At 43.0% G+C, this 22,641-nt stretch overlaps 1 long non-coding RNA gene across 1 annotated transcript; it reads left to right on the top strand.

The window, feature by feature from the left end:
• The first annotated feature begins 18,175 nt into the window (after window positions 1-18,175).
• Window positions 18,176-20,756, top strand: LOC121797245. Its single transcript, XR_006049807.1, has 3 exons — window positions 18,176-18,762; window positions 19,959-20,022; window positions 20,519-20,756. It is a non-coding gene; the product is annotated as an uncharacterized LOC121797245 (long non-coding RNA).
• Window positions 20,757-22,641: the final 1,885 nt, after the last annotated feature.

Here is a 22,641-nt window from a genome sequence, read left to right as displayed (position 1 = left end):
AGTTGCAGAGCCCAAATTTGTAAAATTATTTATTTATTTGTTATTGCCCAAAGCCATTTTTATAAAACATTTGGACCCCAAATTTTAATAGAGAAGCCCGAGTATTTATTTTTTTTGCTCGTTTTCTTTCGTTTAGACAATTTATTATCCGTCTCGTCGTAACTTGATGTTGTTCCAAGTACTATAAAAAGTACGGGTGTTACATTCTATCCACCTTAACAGAAATTTCATCCCGAAATTTGCTCATCTCTAACGAACAACTCCAGGTACTTCTCCTTAATTTTATCCTCGAGTTTCCATGTAGTCTTCTCATAACCAGCATTGTTGTTGCTCGGACACTCTTTGGCAAAGTGTCCAACTCCACCACATTTGTAGCACATCCTAGTCCCAAATCTATATTCACCCAAATGATTCTTTCTTTTACAGTTATCATCTAAGGATAGATGTTTCGTGCGTTATTTTTGTTCGAGCATTTCGCCCTGGTATGAAAGAACGTAGTAATTTGCAACCTCGTCAATCTTTCAAACTATAACAAGTCGTGCTTCACAGGGTTGTCATTGTCTCGTCATCTCATCACCCCTTGGAATTCACTCTTTTCTATGCCTCATTCGTTCCATCGATAAATATATTGCCTTAAAAGAAAGCATAGTCCGCTCGTATACTTAGCCTACATCTAAGGCCTTTGAAGTCTACATCTCATAATATTATCAATCATACTCCATTCATTATCACATCCAACATCAATTGCATAAACATTTTTCATTTCAAAACATTTTACCTTCTCTTTTGTTGAGCGCGACGAGACGGAATGTTGAGCCTTCAATGAATACTCTTTTAGTCTAGCGAAACGAGTCTAGACTAGATTCAATAACCGACTCTCGGTCCAGAGCGGAAGGAAAAATTACTCTGATACCATTCTGTCACGACCGCACTTCCTAAGGATCGGAAGCACGGGGAATCGTGACTAGTGGGGGAATTAAGAAGCGGGGAAGAAGGGGGTAGCAGTCAAGGAAGTAAGACATATCGATCAAAAGATGAAATTCCATTTTCAATTCAAAGTTTCAAATCACGAAGTAACATTGTGTGAATGACATAGTTCTGCAGAATACAGAAAACATCAGAATTTTAAAACTTGACATAGCGGAAGCATTTGAGAGTTAGCTACTACTATGTATGAAGACACAATAGTAACCTGATCATTTATTGAATACTGTCTCTGTCCAATGCTCAACATCCTCCGTCTCCCGTCCACGCTCAACCTGCACATAGAGAAAACATATGCAGGGGCTGAGTACTTGATGCACTCATTGAACTCATGCCCAAAATACATTTATCATTTAAGATATGTCAAGCCATCATCGAGTGAATCTCGGGTTTTACTTTAAAAAGGCCGAGAAACACTAAATCATTCATTTAATAAAAATAGTGCCTGTAGGCAATCATCATCCCCCATCATGTACCATATCTGAGCTATCATGTGAAACGAGAATGTGGCCACAAACTCGATCACTGGACCGGCCGACCACAAAGGACGGCTCACGATCCCTATCAGTGCACTAGTCCGAGTAGGGACTCACTCCCTAGTCAGACCCGAATTCGTTAACTATAAAAGTCTAGTAGGATATTATCCCAGTAGACAATCAGATAGGCAATTCAAAACATAAAATACGGCATGACATACTATTTTAAACCACCCTGATTTCACCATAACATATCATTTCAAATAAAAGAGTTTAAGTAATAAAGCCCACCTCGTTCGTTTAAAGCCTTAACTTGGTCTCCATTTCGTTCTCGAAAAGCGTGCATGACGTCACCCATTGACTTAATGTGTTCCATTTCCTTAATTAAAACACATTGCCCAACACTTATGATTAATTCGCATGGCACAACAAATTAAAAACACACAGCACCTATTCTCACCTCCCCATCGTGTTTCTCCCTCACATGCTTCAACTCTGTCACTATTCTTGCTGCGCAGCCGCCTTCGCAGACTCAACGGCGGCTTCACCACCATCACCGGTATCCAATCACGCCGCTGCTCAGCCGTCGTCGTTGCCGCTGTTGCGGCCGCCGCCGAAGCAGCCATCTTTTTCTCTCTCTCTCTCTTTCGCTGGTTGTCGCCGGCAAAAACAGCACCACCGCCTCCAATGCTGTGACGGAGCAGGAGCTGCTGCTGCTGCTCGCTGCTCGCCCTCCAAGTCCAACGCCGCCTTCGCTGAACCGCTGCACGATCGGAGTTTCATCAACCCGCTGCTGTTCGAGACTCGTCGAGCAGCCGTGCGGTGCTTTCGCCATCCCGTCTCTCCGTCGCCGCTGCCTCCAAGCTCATCCCTGAACGGTCGCACACGGCTGCCGTCCGTCGCTGTTCAGCCTGGTCTCTCCGTCAGCCCCGGTTTCAGCCACCACTGCTGTTCCGCGAATCACCTCAGCGCCGCATCCTCGCCCCGCCGTGAGCGACGTCTCGTGGCTGAGAATCCCGAGCAGCCAAGTCCGTGATCCTCATTCCCTAAAGATGTGTTCTTGGTGCACTGGTTTATGAATTGGTGAATTTGAAAGGGGTTGTGTGATGGTGACTTCTCTGTTCTCGTCCATTTGATTGTGAGTTTGAGAAAGTGATTAAGAAAGAGATTGTGAATTAAAGATGGAAGATGGAAGATTGGGAGGTGAAAAGTTGCTTGAAAATGGGGAGTCTCCATGGAGTGGAGAATGGCGTAGGGGAAGAGAGAAAGATTTTGGGTTTGTACAAAATTTTCTAAGAACAAATTGGGCCTAAAGACATCTCTTACAACTTTAATTAAATTCTTTGGGCTCACTTAGTTGCAGTGCCCAAATTTGTAAAATTATTTATTTATTTGTTATGGCCCAAAGCCATTTTTATAAAACATTTGGACCCCAAATTTTAATTGAGAAGCCCGAGTATTTATTTTTTTTGCTCGTTTTCTTTCGTTTAGACAATTTATTATCCGTCTCGTCGTAACTTGATGTTGTTCCTAGTACTATAAAAAGTACGGGTGTTACAAATACGCACTCCCCTTCGTGTCGTCCAACAGCATAAATAGTCCCTTACTGTTATGCCAAGTACTATAACAACTCCTCGATATCCCCTTGATTAATCAACTAAGATTCGTATTTCATCAAGTTCATAAAGAACTAAAAGAATTCATCGCCCAAAGAAAATTGTTTGTGCAAACTCAAAATATTTAATTCCTCGTTCCGCGAGAAATTAAATATTATTTTTCAGAACATTTCATTTTTATCACCATACCGCATTCAATAGAAAAAAATTTATTATCCGAAAAGTTGCGGGTGTTACACTAATAAGGCTCATTTCATGCATCGGTTATGGGGTTAAATTCTGTGTTTTCCATAAACTAACACGCGTTTATAAGTTTAGGTGCATAGAGAATCTGCCAGACTCAGGAAGCGGATGCAAAATTTACCAAGCAGAGGGAATCAAAGGAAATTGTACTGAAGAACGCCAACTCGCAACCTGACCTGGGAGATTGCAGGAGCGATGACGGGGACAGCTGTGAAGCAAAAGCATCTTTTAAAGGATTTTCTAGGAAGGAACAAATCAGCAAGGAAGAGTGCCCTAGAAATCCGAGCCCCATCTATAAATAGAGACCACAATCATGTAAAGAGGCAGTTCCGTCTTAGCTTTATTTTAGTTTTTGCTCTTAGCCCACTTCTCTTCACTTCACACACAATTCTTTGCGTACTTGGCATCAATGGGGTGATTTCTGAGCGTTTGTGGCGGTTTAGTTTAGTTTTAGAGCTGTAACGCCGTCCCTAGGGGGGAAAAGATACAATTGCTTTACTTTTCTGTTATTTTTCTCATCGTGAACTTCTCTGTTTGAAGCTTGGCGTCTGATATTTCTGTGTTGAATCTCAATCCTGTAGCTATGGAAGTTTATGTTTTCTGTTTATCTGGTTATGATGTTTGATTGTTGGTTTTTACTAATTTGGATGCTTTTCGCAATTGATGTTTGATTTGGAGTTGAGATCGGGTTGATCGGAGTTGAATTGTTGTTGATTTTGTTTGATCTGAATTGAGGAGTTATGGATCTGAATGTAGCAGAGTTGGTATTGGTTGATCTGAGTTGAATTGTAGTTTGGAGTTGTGGATCTAAGACGTGGTGTTCTAATTCTGCATGGTTATGGATGTTACTGTTGTTTTTCTTATTTTGCTCGACCTAGTAGTTTAGATGTAGTAGTTTTATGCTTAATCGTAATGTTTGAAGTCGGATCTGAGATTGCTCTGTTTTTATATGTTTGATGCTCTGTTTCGTTTGTGTTTACTTAGCTTACGGAAGAAGATGAAGTCAGAAGTTAATTAGAGTCTGATCTGTTGCTGGCCGTTGTTTACTTTTTGCAGCTTTTCTGTTATCGTAGCTAAATCAGGAAAATGGTCATCACTGTTGTTTACGTGTTGTTTAGCTGTTTTCGGAAAATCGTCTACCTGATCCAGTAGTTTAGTTATTCGAATTTCTCTAGTTAAATTTCATTTCTGTGAGTCATGCATGCGTACGTACTTTTCCTGTTTCCTAGGTCCAGTAGATAGATTAGTTATCTTTCAATTCCTCTGAGTCTAGTAGTTAAAACTAACTTAACCCATGAGTTGCGTGGCAGCAGCCAACCCCTTCCAAATCCTCTGAACACTAGCTAACACCTTCATCTCTATGGGATCGATCATTACTACCCTATACTAGCCAATAGTAGAATGAGTTAAGGTTTTGAAATAATTGAAAGTGTCCCAACGACATATTCAGATAGTTTTGAGATTTGCTAGACCTAGCGGTTGAGTGAATCATCTGGACCTGTTTGATTTACACACACAGTTACACTCTTCATTCTCAGTCACTCCAAATGGCGCCGTTGCCGGGGACTGTATGGCGTTGTTTATGTTTGTGTTTAGAGTGATTTGGTGTATATAGTTTTTGATTTGTTTTATTTTCTTCTTCTTTTTTTCGTTTTCAGTTTATGAGTAGAGGCTCGAGGTACGGGTACTGGAATGATACATCTAATTGGAGGGATACCCAGACTAGTTGGCGGGCCAAGGAAACAACAGCCCCTGTTACTACCAGGTCCGGGTTAACCACAACAAACCTTACACCTTCGAGTTCAAAAAGTGAGGCAGAGCCACCCTCACCTGTGAAGCTAGAACCAGATCTACCTCCAGAGTTAGGGGAAGAGAAGCCAGAAATCATGGCTGAGATAGTTGATAATGATCCTGAGATAGGGTCGTTGAACGCCCACATCAATGGTGAGCCAACCCAGGTGATAGTGGTCACACCAGCACAACTTGCGATTGAAGTCAAGACAAATGTGTTATCGGTGATGCCACACTACTATGGGCGGAAATTAAGTGTCCGTATGAGTTTCTGCATGACTTTTGCAAACTCTGCGGAATCCAGAAGAGACCCACTGGGTCTAGTGAAGAGGACTATAGGTTACGTGCTCTCCCTTTCGCCTTCAAGGGGGGAGGCGAACACATGGCTACTGAGGCTTCCACCCAACTCTATCCGTACTTGGGCGGACTTTTGATTGGTGTTTTTAGACTATTTCTATTCCTCCACAAAGACCAATGCGATTAAGAAAGATATTCAGGGGGCTAGGCAGGACTACGATGAGACCCTTAGCCAATATTGGTTGCGTTTCAAGGGATAGTTAGACTCATGCCTAAATAACCGTATGGCTGAAGCGGAGATCTATAACAATTTTTACGGAGGGATAACTCCAGAGTGCAAGGATCTAGTAAATACATCAAGCGGAGGAGATTTTGCTAGGAAGCGTGTGAGCGAAGCCAATGATATCCTAGAGTGACTTATTGGAGCCAAAAAAGCCAATGATATCTTATAAGGGGGAATGTGGATGCAATGATGATGCAAGATGAGTATAGGATGGACGTTAGGATGGACAAGCTGGAGAAGACGATTCTGACTGCTCAAGGAAAGAATAATCCACCGGCCCCAGCAGAAAAAGTCAAGCAAATACCTAGTCCAGAAGAAGGGTACCAATGCTATGGGACGCAGGGGGAGATGGAATGCCAAGCTCAAGTGAATGAAGTGGGAAACTGGAACCAAAATAATCAAAACAGTAATTGGAACCCTTGGAAGATCAAGGACTCCCCATGGAGAGATCATCCTAATTTCAGATGGGCTGATGGCAACCATAATCCACCTCCTCAACCCCAGATTACGAATCCACCTGAAGGGCAATCTAACTGGCCTAACAGAAATCAGGAGGGGAAAAATTATCAATCTAATTGGTTTGGAAGGAATCAAGAAGGGCAGAATTTTCAGTCGAACTGGTCCAATAGGAATCAAGAGGGACAGAACAGTTGGGAGAATAGGAATCAAAGGAACCAGTCCAACTGGGTCAACAGGAATCAGAACCAACCAGCAAGTAACTATGTCCCATCGCACCAGAGGAACTACCGGGGCAATAATTCAAACCCTCTAGGAAATTACCAAGGGAACCAAGGACCGAATGCCCATTATAACACAAACCATGGGCAGCAGGGGAATTTTCCACCTAACCAGGGGTCAAGTTCAAGTCAGCCATACCCCAAGCAGTCAAGGCATACGGATGATGTGGTAACATGCAGTTTAATAATGACATAGTCCACAAGTTGCAAGACGCTCAGCAAGAACAAAAAGTGGCGATGGATATGCTAGCCAAACAGATGTCTCAAATTGCCACTTCGTTGAGTGAGATGCGAGAGAACGATAGAAGAATTCCTGCCTCAGTTAAACCGCTGGACAGAGCAAAATCGGTCAAATCACCATGAGATTAGGACGCGAGTGTAAAGGGCCAACAATGAAGATTGATGAGCGACGACTGTAGCAAGTGAGGAAAAAGATAACATAGTCCAGCAGAAGGAAGACACTGAAACAGGGGATGACATCCAGATAGGTGACTTGAGGAAGCCACTACCTCGAATGGCCAATCCATTCTTCCTAAACCCAGAAACTGAAGTGGAAAATGAAGAAGCAAGGAAAGAAGCTGAGAGTTTTCCAAGGGAGACTCCAGCAACACAGTTAAGCAAGTTAAACCATTCCCCTACGGAGGCGAAGCCAAAAAGAATAAGGATGATCTAGTGGATTTCATGAAAATTTTTGGCATACTGGAAATCAACCTGCCATTTTTACGGGTTCTGAAATTGCCTTTCTTCAGCAAGTTTATTAAGGAATTAACTGCTAGAAAAACCAAGTCAGATGGAAAAATCATGATCGGGGAGAGCGTTTCAGCAGTGATACAAAAAAGAAGGCTGCCATCAAAGAGGACCGACCCAGGTATGTTTACGTTACCAATTGAAATAGGTAACATGAAAGTTGATCATGCAATGTGTGACCTAGGTGCGTCCATCAATGTGTTACCTCTTTCACTTTACAAGAAATTAGTCGGAGTAAGGTTAGTTGATACGAAGGTAGTGATCCAACTGACTGATAAGTCGTGCATAAGTCCAGAAGGTGTGCTAGAGAATGTGATAGTTAAAGTGCATGATTTCTTATATCCTGCTGATTTCCATGTGATTAAGATGAGTGAGAATGAATCTGCTGAGTCTAGCGGAGTGCTTTTAGGTAGACCGTTCCTACGCACAACTAAGACTATAATTGATGTTTTTGATGGAACGATTTGCCTGGACTATCATGGGGGGAATTTCACTTTTAACATTGATGAGGCTATGAGAAAACCTTTGGATGTGGAAAATCTTCATGCCGTGGATATTATTAACCCCATGGTCCCGAAATATCTTGAGACTGAACTCATGTAGGAACAGATTGATAATTCAGACATGAGTCACTCAATTGATAAAGAAGTAGCAGGATGGTGTGAGGCAATGAATACTTAAGAATTAACAGATGAGGAGCTAGCAGAGGCAATTGTGGAATTTTGTAAGAATCTGACGTCTGCTAGGTCAAGGGGATCGGCCCATTTGGCCAGTTTGGAAAAAGTGACAGACCTAGAGGATTTGACCACGAAGGAAATGGAAAATAATCCACTAGGAGTAGGAGGCAATTTCAGCAAATAAAGAATTGAAGACACTTCCACCAGGCCTGAAGTATGCTTACCTGGAGGGGAATGAGACGTTCCTTGTGATCATCAATAGCAACCTGACCCAGGAGCAGGAGGAAAAGTTATTGGAAGTGCTCAGGAGGAACAAGAAAGCTATAGGATGGACTTTGTCAGACCTGGTGGGAATTAGCCCCGATCTCTGCATGCATCACATACGTTTAGAAGAAGGCGCAAAGGCCAATCGGGATCCACAAAGGAAGCTGAATCCGAACATGAGGGAAGAAGTCTTGAAGAAAGTGTTGAAACTACTGTCCCTGGGAATCATCTACTCAATCCCAGACAGTGAGTGGGTGAGTCCGGTACACATGGTACCGAAGAAATCTGGGATACAAGTGGTGAAAAATGAGAAGAACGAACCGATACCCACGCGATTGGTCACGGGATGGCGAATGTGCATCGATTAAAGGAAGTTGAATACGGCCACTCGGAAAGACCATTTTCCCCTGTCTTTCATCGACCAAATGCTGGAAAGGTTAGCTGGGAAACAATACTTCTGTTTTCTCGATGGTTATAGTGGTTATTTCCAGATTTATGTAAATCTAGAAGATCAAGACAAAACAACTTTCACCTATCCGTTTGGCACGTAAGCTTATCAGAGAATGCCCTTTGGACTCTGTAACGCACCTGGAACCTTCCAGAGATGCATGACGAGCATTGTCTTCGACCTACTAGAGGAGTGCATAGAAATCTTCATTGTCGACTTCACTGTCTATGGGGATTCATTTGAGTCGTGCCTAGGTCATTTGGATGTTGTATTAAGGAGATGTCAAGAAAAGAACCTCGTCCTCAATTTTGAGAAATGTCATTTCATGGTTCCCGAAGGCATCGTCCTAGGACATGTTGTATCGTATTCAAGTGGACAAGGCAAAGGTGGATGAAATCTCGAAGCTACCGTATCCTACAAATCAGAGGGAAGTAAGAGGGTTCTTAGGGCACACTGGTTTTTAGCGTAGGTTCATGTAACGCCCGTACTTTTTAAGTACTAATTAAAATATGAATTAGTTAAAGTGAAATTTTGTTGTCTTACTATGCTTCTCGTTTTTTTAGTAATAAAGTATAGTATTTATAGTACTTGGAACAACACCAAGCTACTACGAGGTAATTAATAAATTGTTTACATAAAATGAAAACGAACAAAATAAATTAATTAACTTGGGCCGACCCAAATAAATTCAAATCAAGTCCAAATATCCTGAACAATTATTTTTTTAAAGAGTGTTGGGCCATCAAATTCCCTTATATTTTTTAGCCCAACTCCACAAATAATATGCTGAGCCCAAATGCTTCATGGAAATATAGATTTCTAGCCCAACAAACTCTTCTTCTCCTTCTCTAACGCATGGAGACTCTCCAAAATCTTCCATGATCTTCAACCTTCCATTTCTCTCATTCAATTCTGGAAAAAAAAGAAGAGTCTCCCAAATTAAATCTTATGTTCATTTATCTCCCCCCTACCCTTTAATTTCAACATTTCAAGCAAAAACCAGTGAGAGAGAGGGAGAGCCGAGAGAGCCGAGAGAGCCGAGATTGAGAGAGTGGAAGAAATTTGCTGCCATTTTGTTTCAATCACAACCAAGCCAAGGTAAATTCTATTCACCAAATCATAGCTTAAGCAAATCAATTCTATTCCAATTCAAAACAATTGCTCAACCTGTGACAGAAACAATCTGCCAAGCCAAGGAGTTCATCCCTCTCGGCCCAACCAATTTCATAACAACGAAGGTATAAATCCTTTCCCAAATTTGCAAGTCATGTTAGCATTTTGTACATCATACTTGCGCATAGCTCAAACAAATCGAACAATCCCAAATCAAACTTTCCCTCGGCAAAATAAAAATCGAAATAACAAAATTTAGTGTGAGAACTTATCTTGCGGTTTGAATCGGGGTGATTAAAGTTTGTTTCGGGGCGGTTCGGAGGGAATCGGGGCTGTTTCAGGCTTGTGCAGGGCTGTTCGGGCCATCCTCGGTGATGTTCCTGGGCTGCACAGCGTCTCCCGGCAACGACAGCAGGGACGCTGTGCAGTGGCAGCAGTAGCGGCTGACTTCAGATAGCCGAGACGGTGGTTGGACGACTGCCACCAGCAGCGAACAGAGGCGGCGACGGCAGCAGTGGCCCGGCGTGACGTCTGCGGGTGTGACAGCGGCAACCCAGACACGCCGAGACTCTAAATCGGAACCAAGGAGCAGCGTCGAATTTTGAGACGATGAGAAATTGAGGACGACAAAGGGAGTGTAGTCGCGGTGGAGAGTAACCGGGCGTCGCTTGATTGGAAGGAGGCGGCGAGACATTTGCGAAAGACGACGGATTTGGGGTTTGTGCAGTTGGGGATCTCTCCTTTTGGGGGAATTTTCTTTTTATGAAATGAGGAAGCGGAACGAGATGTGGACGATGGGAGTATAATGGGCTACTCTCTTGGGCTCCTGATTAAATTTTAAAGTACTCTTTTTGGGCTCACTAAATCAATTGGAGGAATAAGGTTGGGTCATAAAATAATTAGTTTTGGGCCATTTAATTAAAATAGCTTGGGTTGATTTTAAATTAATCTTTGGGTCAATAATTAATTGTGGGAAATTACTTAAGTAATTCTTGATTAATGTCAAGGATGAATAATATATCTCAAGTCCGAAATAAATATAATTTCGAATGGGAATAATTGCGATAATTTACTTATGCGCTTGAATAATTTTGAGGCTTCGTAATTCGATACCGTGGAGAAAAATACGAGGGGCCAACGGAGGAAGTATGGGCGTAAGCGGCCGACCGGCGTCGCACGCGACGTCTTGGGCGGCCGCCGAATAATCGAAAATGCACAGAAATCGAGAAAATGAGATAAAAGACTTTAATTAGAGTGCATGCATTCTAAATGTCTTCGTTACTGAGATTGATGTGTGCTTTATGTATTTTTTTCGAAAAGGTGGTTCGCACGCACGCTAAAGTTGGATCGAGAAGCTATTTATGGAAAATTCTAAGCGTTTGAGGTGGGCTTTATTGCTTAAACTCTTTATTTGCAAATGATATGTTTATGGTGAGATAAGGGAGGTTTAAATATTATGTCATGCCGTACTTTATGTTTTGAATTGCCTATCAGATTGTCTACTAGAATAATGTTCTACTAGACTTTGATGGTTATCGAATTCGGGTCTAACTAGGGTCCAAGCCCTACTTAGGCTAGTGCACTGATGGGGATCGTGAGCCGTCCCTTGGGTTGGCCGGTCCAGTGATCGAGTTTGTGGCCACATTCTCGTTTCACATGATGGTTCAGATATGGTATATGATGGAGGATGACGATGACATTGTCCGCACGAACACTATTTTATTTAAGGAATGATTTTAGTGTTTCTCGGCCTTTTAAAGTAAATCCCGAGTTTCACTCAATGATGGCTGACATAATTTTATTGGTGAAATGTATTTTGGGCATGAGTTCACTGAGTGCATCAAGTACTCAGCCCCTGCATGTGTTTTCCCTATGTGCAGGTTGAGCGTGGACGGGAAGACGGAGGATGTTGAGCATTGGACCGAGACCATATTCAATAAACGTTCCGGTTGCTATTGTGTCTTCATACATAGTAGTAGCTAACTCTCAAATGCTTCCGCTACTCTAAGTCTTAAGAACTCTTATGTTTTCTTTAATCTGTTGGACTATTTTTATTCAAACTATGTTGCTTCGTGATCTGAGACTATTATTTGATAATGAAGTTTCGTCTTTTGATCTACATGTCGTACCCCCTTTGATTGTTTTCCCCTTTCTTCTCCGCTTCTTAATTCCGCCACTAGTCACGACCCACCGTGCTTTCTATCCTTAGGAAGTGCGGTCGTGACAGAATGGTATCAGAGCAAATTTTCCTTCCGCTCTGGACCGAGAGTCTTTTATTCAATCTAGTCTAGACTCGTTTCGCTAGACTAAAAGTGTATTCATTGAAGGCTCAACATTCCGTCTCGCCGCGCTCAACAAGGAAGAAGGTAAAATGTTTGAAACGAGGCATGTTGGATGTGATGATGAATGGGATATGATTGAGATGTAGACTTCAAAGGCCTTAGACGTAGGCTAGTCACATACACGCGGACTACTTCCTTTTAAGGCAATATATGTATCGATGGAACGAATGGGGCATAGAAAAGAGCGAATCCCAAAGGATGATGAGATGACGAGACAAGGATAACCTTGTGAAGCGCGACTCGTGCTAGATCAAAAGATTGATGAGATTGCGAGTCACTACGTTCCCAATACACGAAACATCTATCCGTAGATGACAACTTAAAAAGAAAGAATTGTTATGACCCTTTTTCCGTATGGTAACCGGCAGGTATACACACGGTAGCACGTATGACGTTCTCTACGCGTATTTATCCTTCTCTACCCTGTTTTGTTTCTTTTCGTCGATTCATACTAAGGAAACTTACTTTCATGTAGATGGCGATTATGATTCACGCACCGCTAAGGGCAGGTACGTCAAGAATGGGCTGCAAGCTGTGGAACTGTACCGGGGGTTCGAGAGAGACGAGAGGGCCCCTTTGATGTCGTACGTTTCTGACTACTTGGCCCTATGGAGGGATGCCCATGGGTGTGGAGTGAGACACTACGAGGGCATAATGAGGTTGATTGATGGTTTACCGGCGCCTTGGAATAGGTGGGCCGATGAGGCCTCGCGGCCATACATCTGGCATAAGCTCCCCGACTATAGTGTGCAAGGAGACATGCATGGTTTCGTGAAGGTTCTCTTGGAAGCCCTGGTTGATGCTCGTGACGGACCGCCGCCCTATGCCCCACCGAGGAAGGAGGCATCCTCATCGAGTCTCAGCCCCTACAGCGGAGGTCGGTACGAGAGTGAAACGCCGCAACCAAACTTTCCCAAGAGAAGGAGGCTGGGGATGCGCACCTCCGCACCTCCCGCGACGTAAGTCCTTGTTGTCGATAAGCATATCGACGTAGCTACCTATGTGAGGGAGAACGATAAGGAAGAGGAGGAAGAAGATCCTCTTGAAGATGAGGGGGAACCCCTTGAAGATGAGGAGGATCCCATGGAGGAAGAAGATGACCCCGACGAGGATGAAGAACCCCTTGAAAGGGAGATTGAAGTTGAAAGCGAGGAAGGGGCGAATGTTGAAAGAGCACCCGAGGAGTAGAGTTCCTTTTCCAGTTTTCTTAGTATTTTTGATGTTTTGTTTTAACGAACTACGTAATGTTTTCTTTTGAGTTTTCGGTTGTACTTGTTGCAAAGACCGTGTTGAAACACGTTTTGTTTTAAGTTATAAAATTCCCGTTGTTTTATCGTTTTGCTCGTTTTTACTTTAATGTATGGAAAACTTGTGAAATCTTTTTTGGAAAAGTTGTGTGGTGTAGTGTGGTGATGGTAAATTCGGACTTTTGTACTGACGCGTGTGTTAAACAGAATGCCTCCCTGACGTGCAGCAGTTCATCACGAAAACGAGGACAGTAATGAGACCCAAAGTAGTGTGGGGCCTGAAGGACAACCACCACCACCATCACCACCACCTTCGCCACCACCACAGCCGGAACGAAATATCAAGAAGGAATTTCGAAAGGAACGCCCTCCCGTGTTTGATGGAATGGGAGATCCGGCCAACGCTGAGACCTGGATTCGGGCCATAGAGCGCATTTTCAAGTTCCTGAGGTGCACCGATCAGGAGCGCCTATCGTGCGTGACCTACCAGCTCACTGGGTCCGCGGAATTTTGGTGGGAGACCAAGCAGTGGACGATGACGCGTGAACAACTAGACACCCTGACATGGGAAAACTTCAACGAGGAACTATATGATAAGTATATCCCGAGGAGTTACCGCAAGGCTAAGGAGGCCGAATTCTACAATGGAAGCAAGGGCGGATGACAATGATGGAATATGACCGTGCCCTATGCGACATGTCTAGATATGCACCGGAGCAAGTGAATACTGACAAGAAAATGGCGGAGAAGTTTTGTACCGGTCTGAGGCACGAAATAAGAATGGCTTTGGCATGCCATGGAAGGCTCTCGTATGCCGAGTCACTGTCTCGTGCATTGGACGTGGAGGAAGCAATGCCACGAGAAAAGACAGCAACGCCTACTACCCCAACACCACCTACACCACAACAAAATTTTCGGGACAAGAGAAAGTGGGACGTGAACCGAGAATCCTTTGACAACAAGAGGTTCCAAGGTACCCCAAACTCTGCACGGGGCAAGGGAAAGCAAACTACTCCATATCAAGGTGGAGAGTACCGTCAGAGAGCACCTCCCTTCGCCAAGTGCCAGAAGAATCATATGGGGGAGTGCAGAATCGAGACGAATGTATGCTACAAGTGTGGTGGAGTTGGACACTTCGCCAAAGAGTGCCCGAGCAACAATAATGCTGGAGTTGGGGGAACACCAAATGGGCCTCGAGGGAATCCTACACCACCTCAGCAGCCGCAACAGCGTCGCCAACCATATCCCACTCAAGCTAGGGCCTATGCTTTGGGACGCAAACAAGCTAAAGCCGCACAGGGAGACCCGAAACACGATAATTTGGCAGGTATGGGAACACTACTTGACATTCCAGTTGCTGTTCTGTTTGATACGGGTGCATCGCACTCCTTTATATCCCACTCCTGCGTAGATGATTTAGAACTTCCTGTTGATGAACTTGAACATAAGATGAATGTGAACTCACCCGTTGGAGGCCTTATAGACATCTCACAATCTTGCTCGAACATAGAATTTATGGTGGGAGAACTTAGCTTAGTGGCTCACAACCTACATGTTATGCCAATGGATAACGTTGACATTATTTTGGGGATGGACTGGCTAGCTGAAAACTATGCCACTATTCGATGCCAAGAGAGATAAATCTCGTTACAAACCCCGGGGAAGGAACCCACTACCTTCCACGGGATTTCAATGAAACAGCGGACTTTTGTAATATCGACACTTCAAGCAACTACGATGATTAGAAAGGGGCATCCTGCCTATCTCGTTTACCTGCAAGGACATGACAAGAAAGAAAGAAAAGTTGAAGATGTGGCGGTAGTACGTGAGTTCCCCGATGCTTTGCCAGGACCGCCGCCTAATCGACAGTTGGAGTTTACTATCGATCTGGAACCAGGAACCGCACTTGTATCGAAGGCACCTTATAGGATGGCACCTAAAGAGTTGGAAGAACTCAAAATTCAGCTACAAGAACTTTTGGACTTGGGTTTCATCAGACCCAGTGTATCACCGTGGGGAGCACCTGTGCTTTTTGTGAAGAAGAAAGACGGAACGCTGAGAATGTGCATAGACTATCGGGAACAAATTGACCCTCAAGAACAAGTATCCTCTGCCGAGAATAGATGACCTGTTTGGCCAACTCAGGGGAGCAGGGGTATTTTCGAAAAATGGATTTAAGGTCGGGATATCACCAGTTGAGGGTACGAAGAGAAGATATACCCAAGACGGCGTTCCGAACAAGGTATGGGCATTATGAGTTTGTAGTAATGTCGTTTGGACTGACAAATGCACCTGCGGTATTCATGGACTTAATTAATCGAGTATTCCATCCATACTTGGACAAGTTCGTCATGGTGTTCATAGATGATGTGCTGGTTTACTCGAAAAATAAAAAAGAACATAAGGAGCACTTAAGGATCACTCTAGAGACACTAAGAACGGAGAAGTTGTACGCCAAGTTCAGTAAGTGTGATTTCTGGCTAAAGGAAGTAAACTTTTTGGGGCATATTGTGACCGCCGAAGGGATTCGAGTTGACCCTGCAAAGGTGGAGGCCGTATAACAATGGAAGGCGCCAAAGACCCCAAATGAGATTCAGAGTTTCCTGGGTCTGGCAGGATACTACCGAAGATTTATCGAAGGATTTTCCGAAATTGCAAGGCCGATGACCCAACAACTGAAGAAAGGGACCAAGGTCAATTGGACACCGGAATGTGAAGCTAGTTTTCAGTTGTTGAAAGAGAAGTTGACCACTGCACCTATCCTAGCCGTGCCAGAGCCGGGAATAGGCTATGTGGTTTACACTGACGCGTCTAAGGTTGGACTTGGATGTGTTTTGATGCAGAACGGTAAGGTGATTGCCTATGCTTCGCGTCAATTGAGGCCACACGAGCTAAACTACCCCACTCATGACTTGGAATTAGCAGCCGTTGTGCATGCATTGAAGATTTGGAGGCACCATCTCTACGGAGCTCGGTGTGAGATCTTTACTGATCACAAGAGACTAAAATACTTCTTTGAGCAGAAAGCCTTGAACATGAGGCAACGCAGATGGCTCGAGCTAGTCAAAGATTATGACTGTGGCATTAACTATCATCCGGGCAAAGCAAACGTAGTGGCAGATGCACTGAGCCGGAAAGCCCAACCACAATTGGCTACCTTTCTCACTCAAGAAGAAGATTTGATTCGCGAATTTAGCAAAATGCACTTGAAAGTGGTGAGAGCTCCGGAGACCGTAAAAGGAAAAATGGCCACCTTAGTAATTGCACCCGATCTGCGAACAAGGATAAGAGAAGGTCAAAGAAATGATAAAGATTTGGAGAAGGTTCGACTAAAGGTGAGGAAAGGCGAGCAAGAGAAGTTCCGAGAAGAGGCTGACAATGCCCTCACCTACGAGGGAAGACTATGTGTGCCGAAGGACGAAGGACTTCGAAATGAAATTTTGACTGAGGCACACGAGGCTCCATATACCGCTCATCCTGGAAGTACAAAGATGTACCATGACCTGAAAGGATCATTTTGGTGGGATGGAATGAAGAGGGACATAGCTTCATTTGTGGAGAAATTATTGGCTTGCCAACAAGTAAAAGCTCTGCATCAACAACCCTATGGGAAGCTGCAACCGCTACAGATCCCGTAATGGAAATGGGAACACATCGCCATGGATTTTGTGACGGGTTTACCAAAAACTTGACAAGGGAATACTGCCATCTGGGTAATCATAGACCGCCTCACTAAGAGTGCGCATTTTATACCTATTCCCATAACTCATGGATTCGACAAGCTAGCCCGGATTTATGTGAGAGAAATCATTCGACTACATGGAGTTCCAGTAACAATCACATCAGACTGAGACACAAGATTCACTTCGAGATTTTGGATAAGCCTGCAACGAGAGCTTGGTACTCAATTAAATTTTAGCACTGCTTTTCACCCACAAACCGATGGACAATCTGAGAGAACGATTCAAAATCTCGAGGATATGTTGAGAGTCGTAGTCCTTGACAGAGGAGAAAATTGGGAAGTCGTACTTCCATTAATCGAGTCCGCCTACAACAACAGTTTTCAAGCAACGATAAATATGGCCCCATATGAAGCACTGTATGAGAGGAAGTGTAGATCCCCACTCTACTGGGATGAGGTTGGTGAAAGAAGAATACTTGGGCCAGATTCAGTCGAAGAAATGATTGAGATTGTGCGACAAATTCATCAAAGGATAAAAGAAGCTCAAGACCGACAGATGTCATATGCTGATGTCCGGCGTACCGACTTACAGTTCAACACTGGAGATAAGGTGTTTTTGAAAGTATCTCCGTCGAAGGGAATAACGAGGTTTGGCGTAAAGGGAAAGTTGAAGCCACGTTACGTAGGGCCTTATAAAATTCTTGAGAAGGTGGGACCCGTAGCGTATAGGTTGGCACTACCACCGAGTTTTGGGACCGTGTATAATGTTTTCCATGTATCGCAATTAACAAAGTACGTGTTCGATCCCAAACACGTGGTACATCAGGATGAGATGATTCTGAATCCCGACTTGAGATATGAGGAGAAGCCAGAAGCTATTATGGACAAGAAAGTGCAAGAATTGAGAAACAAATCAATTGCATCTGTGAAAGTGCTTTGGAAACATCATGGTCGTGAGGAGGCTACATGGGAACTCGAGGATAAAATAAAAGAGAAGTACCCGGAGTTGTTCGTTAGAGATGAGCAAATTTCGGGATGAACTTTCTGTTAAGATGAGTAGAATGTAACGCCCGTACTTTTTAAGTACTAATTAAAATATGTCGTGAATTAGTTAAAGTGAAATTTTGTTGTCTTACTTTGCTTCACGTTTTTTTAGTAATAAAATATAGTATTTATAGTACTTGGAACAACACCAAGCTACTACGAGGTAATTAATAAATTGTTTAAACAAAATGAAAACAAACAAAATAAATTAATTAACTTGGGCCGACCCAAATAAATTCAAATCAAGTCCAAATGTCCTGAACAATTGTTTTTTTTAAAGAGTGTTGGGCCATCAAATTCCCTTATATTTTTTAGCCCAACTCCACAAATAATATGTTGAGCCCAAATGCTTCATGGAAAATATAGATTTCAAGCCCAACAAACTCTTCATCTCCTTCTCTAACGCATGGAGACTCTCCAAAATCTACCATGATCTTCAACCTTCCATTTCTCTCATTCAATTCTGCAAAAAAAAGAAGAGTCTCCCAACCTAAATCTTATGTTCATTTATCTCCTCCCTACCCTTTCACTTCAACATTTCAAGCAAAAACCAGTGAGAGAGAGGGAGAGCCGAGATTGAGAGAGTGGAAGAAATTTGCTGCCGTTTTGTTTCAATCACAACCAAGCCAAGGTAAATTCTTTTCACCAAATCATAGCTCAAGCAAATCAATTCTATTCCAATTCAAAACAATTGCTCAACCTGTGACAGAAACAATCTGCCAAGCCAAGGAGTTCATCCCTCTCGGCCCAACCAATTTCATAACAACGAAGGTATAAATCCTTTCCCAAATTTGCAAGTCATGTTAGCATTTTGTACATCATACTTGCGCATAGCTCAAACAAATCGAACAATCACAAATCAAACTTTCCCTCGGCAAAATAAAAATCGAAATAAAAAAATTTAGTGTGAGAACTTATCTTGCGGTTTGAATCGGGGTGATTAAAGTTTGTTTAGGGGTGGTTCGGAGGGAATCGGGGCTGTTTCAGGCTTGTGCAGGGCTGTTCGGGCCATCCTCGGTGATGTTCCTGGGTTGCACAGCGTCTCCCGGCAACGACAGCAGCGACACTGTGCAGTAGCAGCAGCAGCGGCTGACTTCAGACAGCCGAGACGGTGGCTGGACGACTGCCACCAGCAGCGAACAGAGGCGGCGACGGCAGCAGTGGCCCGGCGTGACGTCTGCGGGTGTGACAGCGGCAACCCAGACACGCTGAGACTCTAAATCGGAACCAAGGAGCAGCGTCGAATTTTGAGACGATGAGAAATTGAGGACGGCGAAGGGAGTGTAGTCGGTGGTGGAGAGTAACCGGGCGTCGCTTGAGTAGGAGGAGGCGGCGAGAAATTTGCGAAAGACGACGGATTTGGGGTTTGTGCAGTTGGGGATCTCTCCTTTTGGGGGAATTTTCTTTTTGTGAAATGAGGAAGAGGAACGAGATGTGGACGATGGGAGTATAATGGGCTACTCTCTTGGGCTCCTGATTAAATTTTAAAGTACTCTTTTTGGGCTCACTAAATCAATTGGAGGAATAAGGTTGGGTCATAAAATAATTAGTTTTTGGCCATTTAATTAAAATAGTGTGGGTTGTTTTTAAATTAATCTTTGGGCCAATAATTAATTGTGGGGAATTACTTAAGTAATTCTTGATTAATGTCAAGGATGAATAATATATCTCAAGTCCGAAATAAATATAATTTCGAATGGGAATAATTGCGATAGTTTACTTATGCGCTTGAATAATTTTGAGGCTTCGTAATTCGATACCGTGGAGAAAAATACGAGGGGCCAATAGAGGAAGTATGGGCGTAAGCGGCCGACCGGCGTCGCACGCGACGCCTTGGGTGGCCACAGAATAATCGAAAATGCACAGAAACCGAGAAAACGAGATAAAAGACTTTAATTAGAGTGCATGCATTCTAAATGTCTTCGTTACTGAGATTGATGTGTGCTTTATGTATTTTTTTCAAAAAGGTGGTTCGCACGCTCGCTAAAGTTGGATCGAGAAGCTATGTAAGGAAAATTCTAAGCGTTTGAGGTGGGCTTTATTGCTTAAACTTTTTATTTGCAAATGATATGTTTATGGTGAGATAAGGAAGGTTTAAATATTATGTCATGCCGTACTTTACGTTTTGAATTGCCAATCTGATTGTCTACTAGAATAATGTTCTACTAGACTTTGATGGTTAACGAATTCGAGTCTAACTAGGGTCCAAGCCCTACTTAGGCTAGTGCACTGATAGGGATCGTGATCCGTCCCTTGGGTCGGCCGGTCAGGTGATCGAGTTTATGGCTACTTTCTCGTTTCACATGATGGTTCAGATATGGTATATGATGGAGGATGACGATGACATTGTCCGCGCGGACACTATTTTATTTAAGGAATGATTTTAGTGTTTCTCGACCTTTTAAAGTAAAACCCGAGTTTCACTCAATGATGGCTGACATAATTTTATTGTTGAAATGTATTTTGGGCATGAGTTCACTGAATGCATCAAGTACTCAGGCCCTGCATGTGTTTTCCCTATGTGCAGGTTGAGCGTGGACGGGAGACGGATGATGTTGAGCATTGGACCGAGACCATATTCAATAAACGTTCTGGTTGCTATTGTATCTTCATACATAGTAGTATCTAACTCTCAAATGCTTCCGCTACTCTAAGTCTTAAAAACTCTTATGTTTTCTTTAATCAGTTAGACTATTTTTTTTCAAACTATGTTGCTTCGTGATCTGAGACTATGATTTGATAATGAAGTTTCGTCTTTTGATCTACATGTCGTACCCCCTTTGATTGTTTTCCCCCTTCTTCCTCGCTTCTTAATTCCCCCGCTAGTCACGACCCACCGTGCTTTCTATCCTTAGGAATTGCGGTCGTGACAGTTCGTTAGAGATTTTGTGAAGATTGCACAACCGCTTACTCGTCTCCTGCAGAATGATGTAGATTTCGTCTTCGACGAAGCATGTCAAGGGGCTTTCCAACTTTTGAAAGACAAGCTTGTATCAGCCCCTATCATCAGAGCTCCCGACTGGAATCACCCATTCGAATTGATGTGCGACGCTAGTGACTTCGCAGTTGGAGCAGTGCTAGGTCAAAGGATTGACGGGAAAAACTATGTAATTTTCTATGCCTCGAAGACTCTCAACCAGGCCCAGAAGAATTATGACACCATAGAAAAAGAAATGCTAGTTGTAGTCTACCCGTTCGAAAAGTTCCTACCATATCTGTTAGGGTCGAGGGTAATTGTGTTTACAGTTCATGCAGCTATCAAATATCTGTTACCCAAGAAGGAGTCTACAGAGTATACAGAGTAGGAATAGTATAGCTAAAGGTTAGTACCGAATATCGATCACATGGAAAACAGACACAGACTGTCTATCCTCTACTAAAACTCAATTACTATTTGGAAAAACCGAAAGATTTATGAATTTTGAAACAAAGAAGAATTTGAAAGTAATAAACAATTAATTGCAAATAAAATACGGAGATAAAAGTATAGAGATAAGGGAATTCCAGGGATGTGCGTTGACAGTTATGGCTATACAAATTTCAACTACAATACCCTAGCACAGTTCTTACTTTGATAGAACGAGTCACCTAGTTTATGCTCATGCGATGCAAACGTTGGTTACAAACATTGGGGTTGACAATCCTAAATAGGTAACTCCTAAAAGCTCCCAAGACCCTTGAAAAGTCCTCACTCTCAATTAATAGTGCCGTTTTAAAGGAAGCTAATTATAGTGTCTATTAAGTGGACCTAACTCACCAATCTCCTCTCACGATTATGTAGCAAGTTATATTAATTTATCACAGAATGTGTCACTAAAACGTGAAGCATTATCCAACAATTTAAGGAAGAAACAAAGTAAGAACAAACGGATATTAAATAGAAAAGGAATTGTATAACCAAAGTCGTTACTAACACATCCCTAGAATCCTATAATTTAGTTACACATGATAGAATAATCTAAAAACATAGATTGAAGGGAAGACAATGAAAACATCAAACTAAAGCAAATAAAACACAAAGGTTGTATCCTTGTAGCCTTGATGATCTTGAATCCTTCTTCAAATCCTTGCACAATAAAGTACTCTAACTTTTAATCTCTGGAAAATATGTTGCAAAAAGAGGATCCTAATGACGAAGCTTGAGGGGGTATATATATCTGAGAAATCATCCCCTTCAAATGACGAAAAGGGTTGCAAAATATGGTAAATCTTGGAGAGAAGGTAGGGCACATTCTGCTCGCCGCTTTTTCCCAGCTGGACGCTGCACCTTTGCCAGCAGTCGTTTGGGGTTGTCCGAGGCTTCTGACTCTTGGTCGGCGGGTTGCTGCACCTGTTTCAGCCGTCACCGGCTATCATCCCATAACTCTCTGGACTCTTTGTAGTAGTCGTTGGGCCTGTTCTTCATTCCATGCACAACTTTCCTGGAGCGGACCGCTGCTGACTTGGCGGCCGCCGGCACTGGAGGCTGTGGAGTAGTGAGCACAAACTTGTACTCTTCAGCTGTGAGAACGATGTCCAAATTTTGTTTCCATTCTATGTAATTTTGGCCCTCGAGTTTGTTTTCTTTAAGAATTGCACAAAGATGATTAAATGACATTTTGACTTTGACGATTTAGTTTGCACTGCAAAACAGAAGATTTACTATTTGTC

This window comes from Salvia splendens, chromosome 1 (genome assembly GCF_004379255.2).
Source record: "Salvia splendens isolate huo1 chromosome 1, SspV2, whole genome shotgun sequence".
In the NCBI taxonomy this organism is placed as follows: Eukaryota; Viridiplantae; Streptophyta; class Magnoliopsida; order Lamiales; family Lamiaceae; genus Salvia; species Salvia splendens.
The sequence above is the reverse complement of the archived record's forward strand: the minus strand, read 5'-3'. Positions and strand labels throughout refer to the sequence as shown.